The 12765-nt window shown below is 35.3% G+C and overlaps 1 long non-coding RNA gene across 3 annotated transcripts; it reads left to right on the forward strand.

Moving 5' to 3' along the window:
* The first annotated feature begins 380 nt into the window (after window positions 1-380).
* On the forward strand, window positions 381-11242 carry LOC114542253. Of its 3 annotated transcripts, none has more exons than XR_003689539.1 (7): window positions 381-580; window positions 1374-1471; window positions 1928-2026; window positions 9574-9713; window positions 10239-10397; window positions 10821-10987; window positions 11189-11242. It is a non-coding gene; the product is annotated as an uncharacterized LOC114542253 (long non-coding RNA). The 3 variants fall into 3 exon arrangements; XR_003689541.1 differs by having other exon boundaries at window positions 1931-2026; XR_003689540.1 differs by lacking the exons at window positions 381-580; window positions 1374-1471; window positions 1928-2026 and adding an exon at window positions 6865-7050.
* Window positions 11243-12765: the final 1523 nt, after the last annotated feature.

Consider the following 12765-nt stretch of genomic DNA (forward strand, 5'->3'; position numbering starts at 1 on the left):
CACATTTTCACGCGCAAGCCCTCTCAATATCAGTGGAAAGGAACCCCCCCCCGGTAACATAATTTTGTTAATGAAAAACCAAACTTTGCCTAGATATACCAGATAAGTCTTAACTATCTCTAGGAACACAAAAATTTGCCAAATTCTGCAAAATATCCTGAAAAACGGAAATTTTACATTTGGGACATTTTTTGATTCACCCTGTATATATAGCCTGAAAACTTAATAGAACTGGGCACTGGTAACAATTTTATCCGTGCCGTGCCGATAAATTTAGTCTATAGTGTAAATGGCGCTGGTATTCCAGTGCTACATTCCTGCATGGATTTTAGAAAGCTGTGTCGATTATTGATGATCAACGCTCTTTCTCTTTCCAGGTTCGTCAGAAGCAACTAAACATTGATCAACTTCACTATCAGTTGACAACAGAGAATCGTCGGGCCAGCGAAGAAATGAATGTTTTGAAGCAGCAGAACTCTGATCTCAAGCTGCCGGTAACCCAAGCAAGACAACAGGCTGACCAATTTTACAAAACGGGTTTGGAGAGAAATATTGATGCCGTATCATTATAATAAACCAGGTAAGTTCGATGATATTGTTAAATAACTAGATCGCAGATGCAAAATGGAAATAATAAAGACATTCTTTAGGTATATAACATTAAAACAAATTAAACGTGTAAATGTATCACAGTCTGAAGCTTAACGGTGAACCCACTTTCAATTGTACTCTACCGTGTTGCTGGTTAATGCAAGATCGAACGAAATTTATATGTACTTTTAAAACCGCAAGCAGTTAAGAGAGGATTTGATTAGGTATCAGCCGGATGTCAGTAACATCCTGGGAGATTCACTGAGTAACAAAGCGAGCAGCTATAATGCTAAACCTAAGATATCAGTTGTGACAGCCTTATGCCTGTATTCTAAAAGCTCACTCGAACGGCCTTTAGTGGAGATCTCAATCTAAGTCATAACATTCCCAAGGCGGTATTTCCACTCGAATAAGAGCTTTATTTTCAGTGTTTTACCTTAGATCTTTTTATCGATTAAGAAATTACTTTCTCTTTGATCAGTGATAACAAAATTTGGTTGTCGCACTCGATGAGTGAGGGTGTAACACGGCCTACAGGCGAAGAATTACTGCATGATAATTGTTTGATATTTATCTGTTTTGAGAGCGTAATGTCCGAAATTTTTGTATTCGGTGTAATTAGACCGAAAGTCGAGTTCGTGCAGAGATTGTTTATGAAATATTGGTTAATGTTTGTCGCAGATAAACTACCGCAGGTATAGAAGTATTAGCAACATCTAGTCAAGAATTGTGTGACAGACAGGAGATGATTGCTTTTTCTTATTGGAGTTGCTTTTCTGCAGTTGTCAGCATGCATTAAAATTGGATCTTGCCAGTCACGGAAAACCTTTGAATACGTACAATCCAGAAAGTCAGTTTATACAAGACCTTCGAGAGAAAGGTGAGTGTACTTTCTGACGCTTTTGAAATATTATCTTTATTCGTGTTTAGAATCTTAAGAGCGTAGAACCTTCTAAATCTACTGAATTGAAATGTATATATAAATTGTGATGGAACCCAACCACTGTCGGTTGTTAGACCATATATAGAATGCATATCCCTTGCTGTCTTGATCCACCTGAAATGGCGTGATATAGCTATGACGCTATAGTATAGCTATGATGCTATAGTATAGCTATGACGCTATGGTAGCTACGACGTTAAAAAGTCTACGTAGATATATTTCATTCCAACTCGTTCACAATTGGTAAATTATGATCTTTTCCAAAACTGAAAATTGATTGCGGCGGGAAAACCTAAAATTTTCATCAACACATAAGAGACCCTAAATTCATTTCATAAAATTCTGAACTACTTAGCCAAGATTTGAATTTTAAACGTTTTCCTTTTTTTTAAGAAGTCAAGCTGCTCAACGGATTAATGGATTAACAAAAGAACGCGAACAGTTGATTAAAATTGGGAAATAAGCTGACAGCTGAATTGTTGAAATATAAAGGTATTTTAAAGGATGTTTTGGTATCTACTGACTACTGTATTAAGATGGCATTATATAAAACACGTATTCCCTATAACCCCACAAGTGAACACATGGCTCAATTAAGAGTAAAAGTACATATATGAATTGTACAAAATTACAAGTACAAGTATATATATATAAGTCTCAACAGGTCTAACAACAGGTCTCGTTCCTCGAGCACTATATCCATATTGCTGAACTATTTGCTTGCCTTACAGTAACACGAATTAAAGGACATTGAATAAGAGACACACTCTGTTGTGACTTTTAAATACAAGGAAATAAAATGGTGTCATATACTTACAATGTCTGGTTCGTCAACAAAAACTAGCTGGTTCGGATGCAAGCAATCTATGACAATATTCCTCGTGTTGGGATAATATTACACTGCACGTTGGACTACCGAAACGGCAAGGCTTCACATTATCCCTGTTTAAAAACGTCTGAAACGTTTTCATAACGTCTGAAACGTTTTCACTCTCCATACTTTCCAAATTTAATTTGGTGCGAAAAATTAGATAACATACATGGCTGCTGCTCCCGGATTGACTGATAGTTCTGGTGTTACGAAGAACTTCACTGCTCCCGGATTGACTGATAGTTCTGGTGTTACGAAGAACTTCACTTCAAAGTTGGTTATAAATTGCACACCTCAGGTATCAAAGCAGAAATTGTTGACTTCCCAATACGAAACTGATACTAAAGAAAATTTAAAAACACATATCTTTTAACTTGGCTTGGCTTATACCTCAAATGTATTTGTGTCCATCCTCAAATACCCTCGTTAGCTTTCTTCGTCTTCGAGCCTCATTTCTTGGACGAGGGCGTGATAAGCGCCTCTTTCGTTTCTTCTGGCAATCCAACTCTTTTGCCACATATTACGTTTCCTGTTTTAACGTGCCTTTCTTCTTTTCACCACAACGTAACGGCAACCAAAATAGCAGCAGCAGCAGCAAGTTTCTTAGCTTCCTCGTCAGCCATTTAAACCCATTGATTTAAATCTCATTTTGGGAATTTGTTTATGGTTGAAACACCATTACGTTTCTTTACGCAGGCCACCTACCTCCCCCCTAAGCCCGTCAAAAAAATATCGGGTTGTCTGAACAGTCCACCAAAAATCGGGCCGTACGTAGTTTTGGTTTACATACAACTTTCAATTAATACAAAGAAATTTACCATACAAATTAGTGAAATTACAATAATAAACTACAAAATACTTATTAGAATTACAATTTGGAGAATACTATAAAAAAGACTACAAACTCTAATTCCCTTTTTTAACCAATGGAAACTGATTTATAATATCCCAGACTTGAGTTGCGCGTGTGATACTCGCGCGCGTGCCGCGCTTACTTTGTTTACTGAAGCCTAGTTTCCATAAGGTTGTTATCTGTCGCTACGTGTCTTTCGGAGTCTTTGGAGTAATCTTGAAAGACGATAACGACAAAGAAAAACCGAAAACGACAGTGTCGTACATCGTCACTATACCAAAAACAAAAAGGAGGCCCTTAGCAAGGAGTTTCTTCTTCAACTAAATTTGTTTATTCTCATATAAGTTTTTTCTACTTAGTAAAATATTCCATACTTATTTGTTATAAATTTTAGATTCTTCTGTATGTCACCGGACCGCTTTGACCAGAATTTTGTCGTTTCTTTTCGTTATACGTCTTTGAGGAAGGGGTTCTTTCTATCCCAACGACACTGTCGTTTTCGGTTTTTCTGTATCGGTATATTGGTCTTTCAAGGTTACTCCAAACGACAGGTAGCGAAAGATAACGACCTCAGTATCGAAACTAGGCTTTAAGGCGGATTTCCAGACGGTGCAAAATGTCGCTTGATCGACTTTTGCGATCGCTTTTCTTGAAATTAAACAACAAGATGCCTACTCAGGCGATCACGGATCACTCGGGCTACAGTTATCTCGTAGTGACATGGCATGTTCGTGACACCTGCGCGAGAAACGATCCTAGGACGATTTCGATTGGTTCGAAGAATTCGTGCCGCCCACGCGTGATTTTTGTAAACTCGCGACGCAAAAGAAAAAACCGAGCCCATTTTATAACTCCGTCTACCTACGGCAACCTCGCTACCTACGGTAGCCCGAGTAATAAGGCGGAACTAATCCATTAGATGAGCTTGACTTAACACATTCGAAAGAGAGCGATGAAAGTCTGGGCTGAAAATTTGCATTTATCTTTTGTCTCATAAAGTCTCATCCAGTTGGGCAAAATATAATCGACCAAAAATATCGGGAAAAAAAATTTGTTTGAAAAAAAAATTGTTTGTACAAGAGACAAGTCGTCGTAAGTTTCAACAAGAACATTTGACAACATTTTACGCGTTTTAAACTGATTGCAGCCACTAGGACTTTACATTTAGTAAATCAGTTCACAGTTGTCACTCTTCAGAGCATCATGCACTTCAAAATTTAGCACCTTCAGGTATTAAATCATTGACACTAGCTTACATCTAGTTTAGTAAGTTTACAGCTGTCACTCTTCAGAGCATCACTTAAATATTTAGCACCCTCAGCTGTTAGACCATTGCGACTTACATTTAATTAGTAAGTTTACATTTGTCACTTTTCAGAGCATCACTTAAATATTTAGCACCTTCGGCTGTTAAAGCGTTGTCACTTACATCTCATTTAGTAAGTTTACAGTTGTCACTCTTCAGAGCATCACTTAAATATTCAGAACCTTGAGCTGTTAGTCCATTGCCGCTTACATCTAGTTTATCATGTTTACAGCTACCTCTCTTCAGAGCATCACTTAAATATTTTGCACCTTGAGCTGTTAAATTATTGCCACTTACATGTAGTTTATTACCACTGCCTCTTACATTTAGCTAAATTAGCTTGGTAAGTTTACAGATGCCACTCTTTAGAGCATCACTTAAATATTTTGCACATTGAGCTGTTAAACCACTGCCTCTTACATTTAGCTTGGTAAATTTACAGGTGCCACTTCTCAGAGCATCACATATATCGTTAGCAGCTTCAGCTGTTTACGATTGCAACTCAATATAGTTTAGTAAGTTCACGGTCGTTACTCTCATGATTTTCGTTCTTCAAAAACTTAACCAATTCACGGATAGCAATGTTCGTCAGAGTACAACCATTGATCTTATAAGCTGTTTCAAGTTATTGATGTGGCGTAAAAATTATTATAGTTCTTTATTATAGCTCAATTAAGAACTCACTAATTCAGTTGCTCGTCTGAACTCTCTCTGAAGGCCAAACGTCGGATATATACAAATATACCGCTACATCATTTTTGGCAGTTCCGCTTTTGTTCTTTCTTGGCAGAACCTTGGAAAATGAGCCTAGGTATCAGATTAGAACGGATATGCGGGTCATCTAGCAGAGTTTTGTGTAATCCGACCCAAAATCGTCACAAAATCTTTTTTACGACGTAAATGCACGAGCAATGGCTTGATTGACAGCTCGAGATGCCCGCTGACCATACCATTGTTGACCATTTAATCCATAAAAATACACGATTATGAGTTAAATAAATTTGTTCCTGACTCAGAAAAAGTTTATGAAACTATTGTGGTAGTAATGGAATAAACAATTATATATGACTCACAGATTATATACAGTCACGAATTTATATAGAGATTTGAACACGGGCTAAATTAACTTTGGAGTCCCGAATTGCCACATATTCCTCGTTTCGTTTAATTTTTTAAAAAATTATAATGATTAGAACCATAACCAACCTAAATTCTCTTTTGTTTACCACCTCATCTAGGAATTGTTTTTCAATTCCACCTGAAATGCGAGGGAAAACAAAAAAATGTTTTTGAACTTTGGAGAAGATGTCTAGAGATAATAATGGATTTTTACCATTGTTGGAGTAATAATAACTGATTATTGACCGACGTATGTGTTTTACGACTACGACCGAACAACCAATCAGAGTAGAGGATCTTGAAAGCCATTATATTATAAATCAAACTTGAGTAACCAGAAATCCAAGCGTATTTCTATTATCGGATGAAAGATATTCAAAAGATACTCGTTTCCCAATTTACTTTTGCGAATATTAAAACAGCATTAGCTAGGTGGTTAATTGAAACCGCCTTTGAATCAAAAGCCAGTGGATATGGTAGTCCAGTTATGACGACAGTACGACCGTTGATATCACTAAAATCGACACCTTTGCTGACCTAAACGTCAAGAAACACACGAGTTTCTTGTAAAACATCCGAGGCTCGTATCAATTCTTTTTGCGATGTGTTATCAGGATGTGTTTGTGTTTTCTATAAACCTCAGGAACACCATAACTCTATATATATATATATATATATATATATTAATATATATATATATATATATATATATATATATTCTTAAACTAAGAAAATGCTCTTCGCATTAAATTTGAAGAATTTCAGCTGAGAGTAAACTTTAAAATTTAAAATTACTTGTGTTTCAAATGTTCCTCATTTTTGAAGTTTGTTGATTTCAAAAAGTTATATGGTTCATATTTTACTGTTTTTCGTTCCAATCATTAGATGATTTTATTAATTTATCTAATTATGAGTATGAGTAAAAATGCCCTAGTCAACAATGAAGCTTTTCGTACTTGCACCTTATACAAGCATGGCGTGACATGTTTGGTCAAGAACCATTAAAATAGAAGAAAGTCATAATATAATGTTTGCAAAATGCTGTTTTCATTTACAGAAATCCGGCGTGAGAAAATTCAAAGCATTCAAAGGTTTAATACTGATAATTGTATGGTCCAGCCTGACGCAGAGCCTGATTCTTCCATTTATCCCATTATGCTTTTCGAGCGTAGACCACGAGGGATATTTGAATACTAAGCGAAACAACCTATAACGCTGTTAATGCATATTAAAGAAATATTGTTTTTTTAAGGCGAATATGGATTTCTATCTTGTTATTTACTTTATATATTACCGATAAAGATATGGACGTTTAGGATGTGAAAAAATATACACTATATCGGCGCAAATTTGTGGTATCTCATAAGGTGAGTTGATGTTTCATTATGTCATATGCCAACATGCTGATCGAGTGTGTTATTATATACAACGTATAAGCCTTTATTTGTTAGCCTTCGTTAGCCTTTATTCGACCCTATTATAGATCAAGAATTGCAGTTAGGTCTTTTTTCATCGTTCAATGATTTGCGCTATGATTTTCCATGTTATTATCTGTTTATATAGTTAAATAGTTGGCTATAGTAGGGATAGCTAAACAATACCTTAGAATTCTTCAGCAATTATGGCCTGGCTAGAATACCTCAGAGGAGCAAAATAGAATAGTCCAATGTTGTGATATATATATATATAACGAAGGAGCAGCATATGGCAGTGTTTCTAATGTCTTTGTTTGAAATGTAGGATATTATAAATAGTTGAGTTATATTTTGATTTTTCAGATTGATACTAAATCGAGAGGGGTTAATGTAACAGTGCTTCTCCACAGCAGGGTTGGGACTGTTCCAAAGGGTATAAATTGTGCATCAGAGTCTGCCTATATCATTAAAATTATCACAAAGCTCTCTTTTTTGCCTTCAGATACATTTATCCATCCATATCTTGTTAGGGACAGTTTTTGGATTTAACACAATTTGATTTCATTGGATAAGACCTCTATCTATATATTGTTTGAATCAATTACATGCATTTACATGGTGAATTGATTGGAATTTACACTATCATAGGGAGGTAGAAAAGCCGTGTAGAATGGGCTGAAGGATGGGCATATTTGATAATAGTCTTAAAGTAGTTTTCTTAAAGATGCCGGTATAGCAGGGGATAGCTAAAGAATAGCTTAAAATTCCCCATAGTAGCTAAATTATTATTTACTAGTTTTTTGTTTGATGTACTCAATTCCTAACACGATTGCAAAGTTTTATTTTAAGTGTGAACTTAGGATTTACTTCACTCCAATTTTTAAATTATTTACTCTCAACTTTATCTGATGATGTCTCATCTGATTTTAAGGACCACAAAAATCCTTTTGCAATAATTGATCTGTACTGCAATAATTGATATTTAAAAACATGTCAAATAAGCACTGGACAAATACAAAACCTTCAAAGCCTAGGTGCAATATTATATATGATCATTTCTCTGTATTTCTATATAATCATGTAGGACCTATAATTCTCATGTATTAATGTCTGCTGTGTTTTCTATATTATGACTCATGAATTTTAGTAAATTTACATTACATTCATACATGTAACAAAATATCATGTCAGAGTTTCTAGGGTTTCTTGAGAATTAACTTTCTTATAATAAGAAAATATTTTCTTGAAATATATCTTATATTAAGAAAATTTTTAAGAAAATTTTTCTCATTATAAACATTCTATAAGAAATTTTGGACTAATTTCAAGAAAATTTTCTTAAACTGAGAAATTATTTGCGTGCAACTTTTCTTATTTTAAGAAAATTTTCTTAAGAAAAAAAGTAAGAAAATTTTCTTATAATTCTCTCAAAAAATTTGAACTCATTAAAATGAGTTTTTTTTCTTGAAATATGAAAATGACTTTTTGCTGTTTACTTATACTAGAGGATTTTAATTAGAATCAAGGATTATATTTGTTGACTCTGGACATGAAATTAATACCTGTTTCCACCAAATCTGACACATTTTCAGCAGATTAACTTACAGCTTTTAAACCTGACAAGCTGTCTTAAATGTCTGTGTTTAAAGACTTTGGTGTTAATACGATGGAAAAATGCAGTAGAACCCATACTTTTCCTCGGCAAATGGCAAGAAACACAGGACCTTTGTTCTCTAGATTGTGAAATTTTTCAGAAAATTTTTCCATTGCCTAAGACCATAAAACCTCAATATGCCTGTTCATTAACAATTATTTAGATGAACATAACCTTCAGATCAAATGACCTGTTTTTCGAATAACTCAAACCAGTTAACTATGATCATTGCATGTTGCATGAGAATTGCATCTAAGTTTGGTTTGTTGATAAATAAAATCTATGAAATTCTGCAGAATGGATTTCTATTTAGACATCCCTTTCAGACTGCCATAATTCGAATTCACTGGTAATTAGTACTAAAGGCCATGTTACACGGTGCAATTTTTCTTGCAACTTGCAATGCAATTGCACTGCTAAGATATTTAAATTATTAGTCTCGCAGAAGAAAAGTGCGTGAAGTGTATGAACACAAAAGTTTTGTTATTCCCAAATTTACATACATCTCTCAAAAGTAGAATTGCACTGCAAGTTGCAAGAAAAATTGCGCAGTGTAACAGGGCCTTAACATTGTGGTTACAGCGATTTGCAAGTCGCTTCATTATGGACAAAACCCCAACAAAGAAATGTTCACGTAGAACAAGATACCAAACATTAATTCTTGTGGTAGTTTTTTGAGTGTCTAGTTATTGAAAAGACGCAACAATTGGGTTGTACAATACAATATGTACAGCCGTATATACACTCCTGGTATATTAGCTATATATCGATCATCCCAATGATGCTTTAACATTATTTAAACCTCTGATTGTTCATTCCAGGGTTTCACTGAGGAAGAAAGACAACTTCAACAGAATATTCGCAAATTACAAAACCAACTCGAAGCTAAAGAACAGGAACATCGTCAAAGGGAATGGAAACTTGTGGACAAACTGAAGGAAAATGATGTCACAATACATACGTAAGCTTTATGAAATTCCTCAGGGGGGGAGGGACGGGGGACAAGACCATGTATATTGAAATGGGTTCTTACCTAAATCATTCACATTCTGCATTTCTGATTTCTGTACCAATATATGTTCATTGGCGGATCTGGCGTAAGTCGAAATGCATTATTTATTTTGATTGTTAACCTCCAAAGGTTCATTACTCGTGTCTAGTGTCTACGAGTAGCTTTTTTTGAAAATATTTTTAATTCTCAATATGTCCAATATCCAAATGTGAGCTGTTCTAGTTTATTTTCACAAACCTAAGTTCTGCCACAGGGCATGTCTATTTCAAAACTCAGAATATATCCGCTTTTGAACCGAGAAACCATATTTAACTTATAATACTGGGCTGTAGGAAGGCCTTATTATGACTTTCATGAATTCATCCGTTCAAGAATAGTGCTTTTGAACAAGTTGATGTTGAAATTCGACAACTTTTTAACAATTCGAGAGGAACGACTTTTTACAGGTGACAAGTGATTTTTTTTATTACACAGGCTAAATCAATCAATCGCAAACTTAAAGAGCAAGATGGACTAACAGAACCAGGAATATTCCAGATTAACTGTAGCAAAGGATGTTGAACTGGAAACGTTGCATCAACAGGATGCCAATATGAGATCTGAACTCGCGCAGAGAAAAAATAATTTTGAGAGGTTCGAATAAACGTTGAATATAACTTTGTTTCTCGATTGTCTTTAAATTCCGACCTATCGTAAAACGTTCCTCAATAATTGCAGGCTCACCGTATGAGGTGATTTTTCATGGGGTTTAAACATATCTGGTCAGATAAACCTGGCCATTATTTGAAGCATTCAATCCATCCGTCTAAAACACCTCCTTCGCTGAGCTGAAGTGCAAATATGTGTTCATTAATATTGTACTACAGTATAAATAAGGATTGATAACAAACGATTTTTTAAGGTAAAGAAAAAGTGAAAAAGTTTGATCGAAAATCTTAAAAAAAACATACCCGCAATTTACGAATCCTATTTTGTATTGATATTACTAGTCGTGTATCGTATTGAAGATTTCTATTAAAGATGTAAATTCAGGTCTTGATCCAACTTTTTCTTTAGGAGGCAGAAAGAGTTGTCTTTATCTTTGGAAAGAGAGTCGTCGTTGGAACGTTCTAGGGCTCAGCTAGAGTTAGATTGGCAGCGCAGATATGAATAGGAAGAAAGAACTGGGTACATATGATAAACAAGGAGAACTAGTTAAGAATTTAACACAAGGCAAAGAAGAGGTGAATATATATATGAATATGTAAAAAATAAAATTTACACCCCTTTCCATTGCCTCTACCCTACCCTTTTCAATTTGGAATCCCGTTAAAGTTTCAGCCCACAAGGTCCAAATGAAGCGATATAATGTTACTAAACTGATCATCAGGGACTTCAACGTCAACATTAAGGTTGATAGAACTCTTCTGTATTTTTCACATCAGGCGTTATCGTTGGTGTAACAACAGAAACGTGAACTGCTTCACAAGGATAGTGTTTCCATACTTGAAGACACAAAGAGATGAATCAGTTTCTATCCTCAAGCTTCATGGACTAACCGTGCCTTCCCAATATCAGGTGAGTTTTACACCTTGATTGTAGGTAGATTGTAAACGCTAGCGTTCGTTTTTACGGCGTATAGGGGCCCTAGCTCTTCCAGCTGGGCAGATTAACACAATAGAGGAAATGATGTAAATTGAACAAAATTTTGTACAAGGTGTGACGGGGTGTAAAATCCTCGAGAAATTTTAAAAATGATTAAAACATTGGGTGCCCAAATGAGACATCTTTTGAGATTGTTCTTCTATACCACAACTATGTATATAGAGTCTCTTTATGTAAATTCGTAATTCAACTAATGATTGTATGCAGTGGTAACAGGAAACTCATCGATTCCAAATTCAGTCTCCGTTATTCGCCGTAATAAAGTTGTTGAAAATAGATTGCAAGTCGAATCATGCTCCTCTCGTAGTGGCTATACTTAAAAGCCAATTGATGTGCTTAACGAGGTAACTGTCGCAAGATGTATAAACTTTAGATGCGGACGGAAATATCAAACGAAAATATCTTAGTATTTTCGAAACCTTACTGATTATATTACTCGAAGTTTAACGCGCATGTAATTTTCACTGAAACAAGACGCCTGTTCTGGCGTTAACTCCGGCGTGCCGTGCACGTGCCAGTCTTCAATATAAAGCTTCTGAACATAAACAATACAGTTCATATAAATCATATTCATTTAAATGCCTTGCGAACCTAAATGTTGTTCGATCGCAAAATTCAGAAGCACATCGTACTTTAAAAAGTATAGAAGTTCAATTGTTCAAAAATGTAAATAAACGGCATGATACATTCGCTTTGTCTTACACTTAACACTTTGCCTTTGGAATTCGCGCTTGTATAGTTATATTAATTAAATCTTCAATCCTGTGCAAACTATGACGAGTCAAAGCGCCCATACACGACCACATCATCTTGTTAAACGGCGAAATAGCAGCGATATTACTAAAATAGGACCAGAATCTACATGTATTAAATATATTCTTACCCCAATTCAATCTAAACTTAATCGAAAAGCATGAAAAGAACGGTTTATTTGTTCCTCTTGGAGGAATTGCTGTATCATGCGAGCGAAATCGAATCGCGCATCGGAAAATTAGCCAAAGCTGTGCACCACAACTCTTGGGAGACAAGACTGGGACATAGATAAATGCATCACATACACATTTTAAACACTAGTATATTCGCGCCATTTCAGACTTGCCACGACGAAAAAAAAATAAAAAAAAGAAACAAAAACAAAACAAAACCGAGGCGAATTTTCAACTCCGTCGCTGACGCCGGAGTAATAACGCGATTTTTCTTCATTGCCGAAACACTTGACACATTCCAAAATTATTTTCAGTTTGTACTGATGTAATTGAGGACCTACCCTGCGCTCGCGAATCTGAAACCTTTTTATAATATAAGTATGATATAACGAGCAATTTGATTGGCTACCGCGCGTGCATTGTGAGGCCAT

The sequence above is a fragment of the Dendronephthya gigantea genome, unplaced genomic scaffold, assembly GCF_004324835.1.
Source record: "Dendronephthya gigantea isolate DGI-Jeju-01 unplaced genomic scaffold, DenGig_1.0 000343F, whole genome shotgun sequence".
Taxonomy (NCBI): domain Eukaryota; kingdom Metazoa; phylum Cnidaria; class Anthozoa; order Malacalcyonacea; family Nephtheidae; genus Dendronephthya; species Dendronephthya gigantea.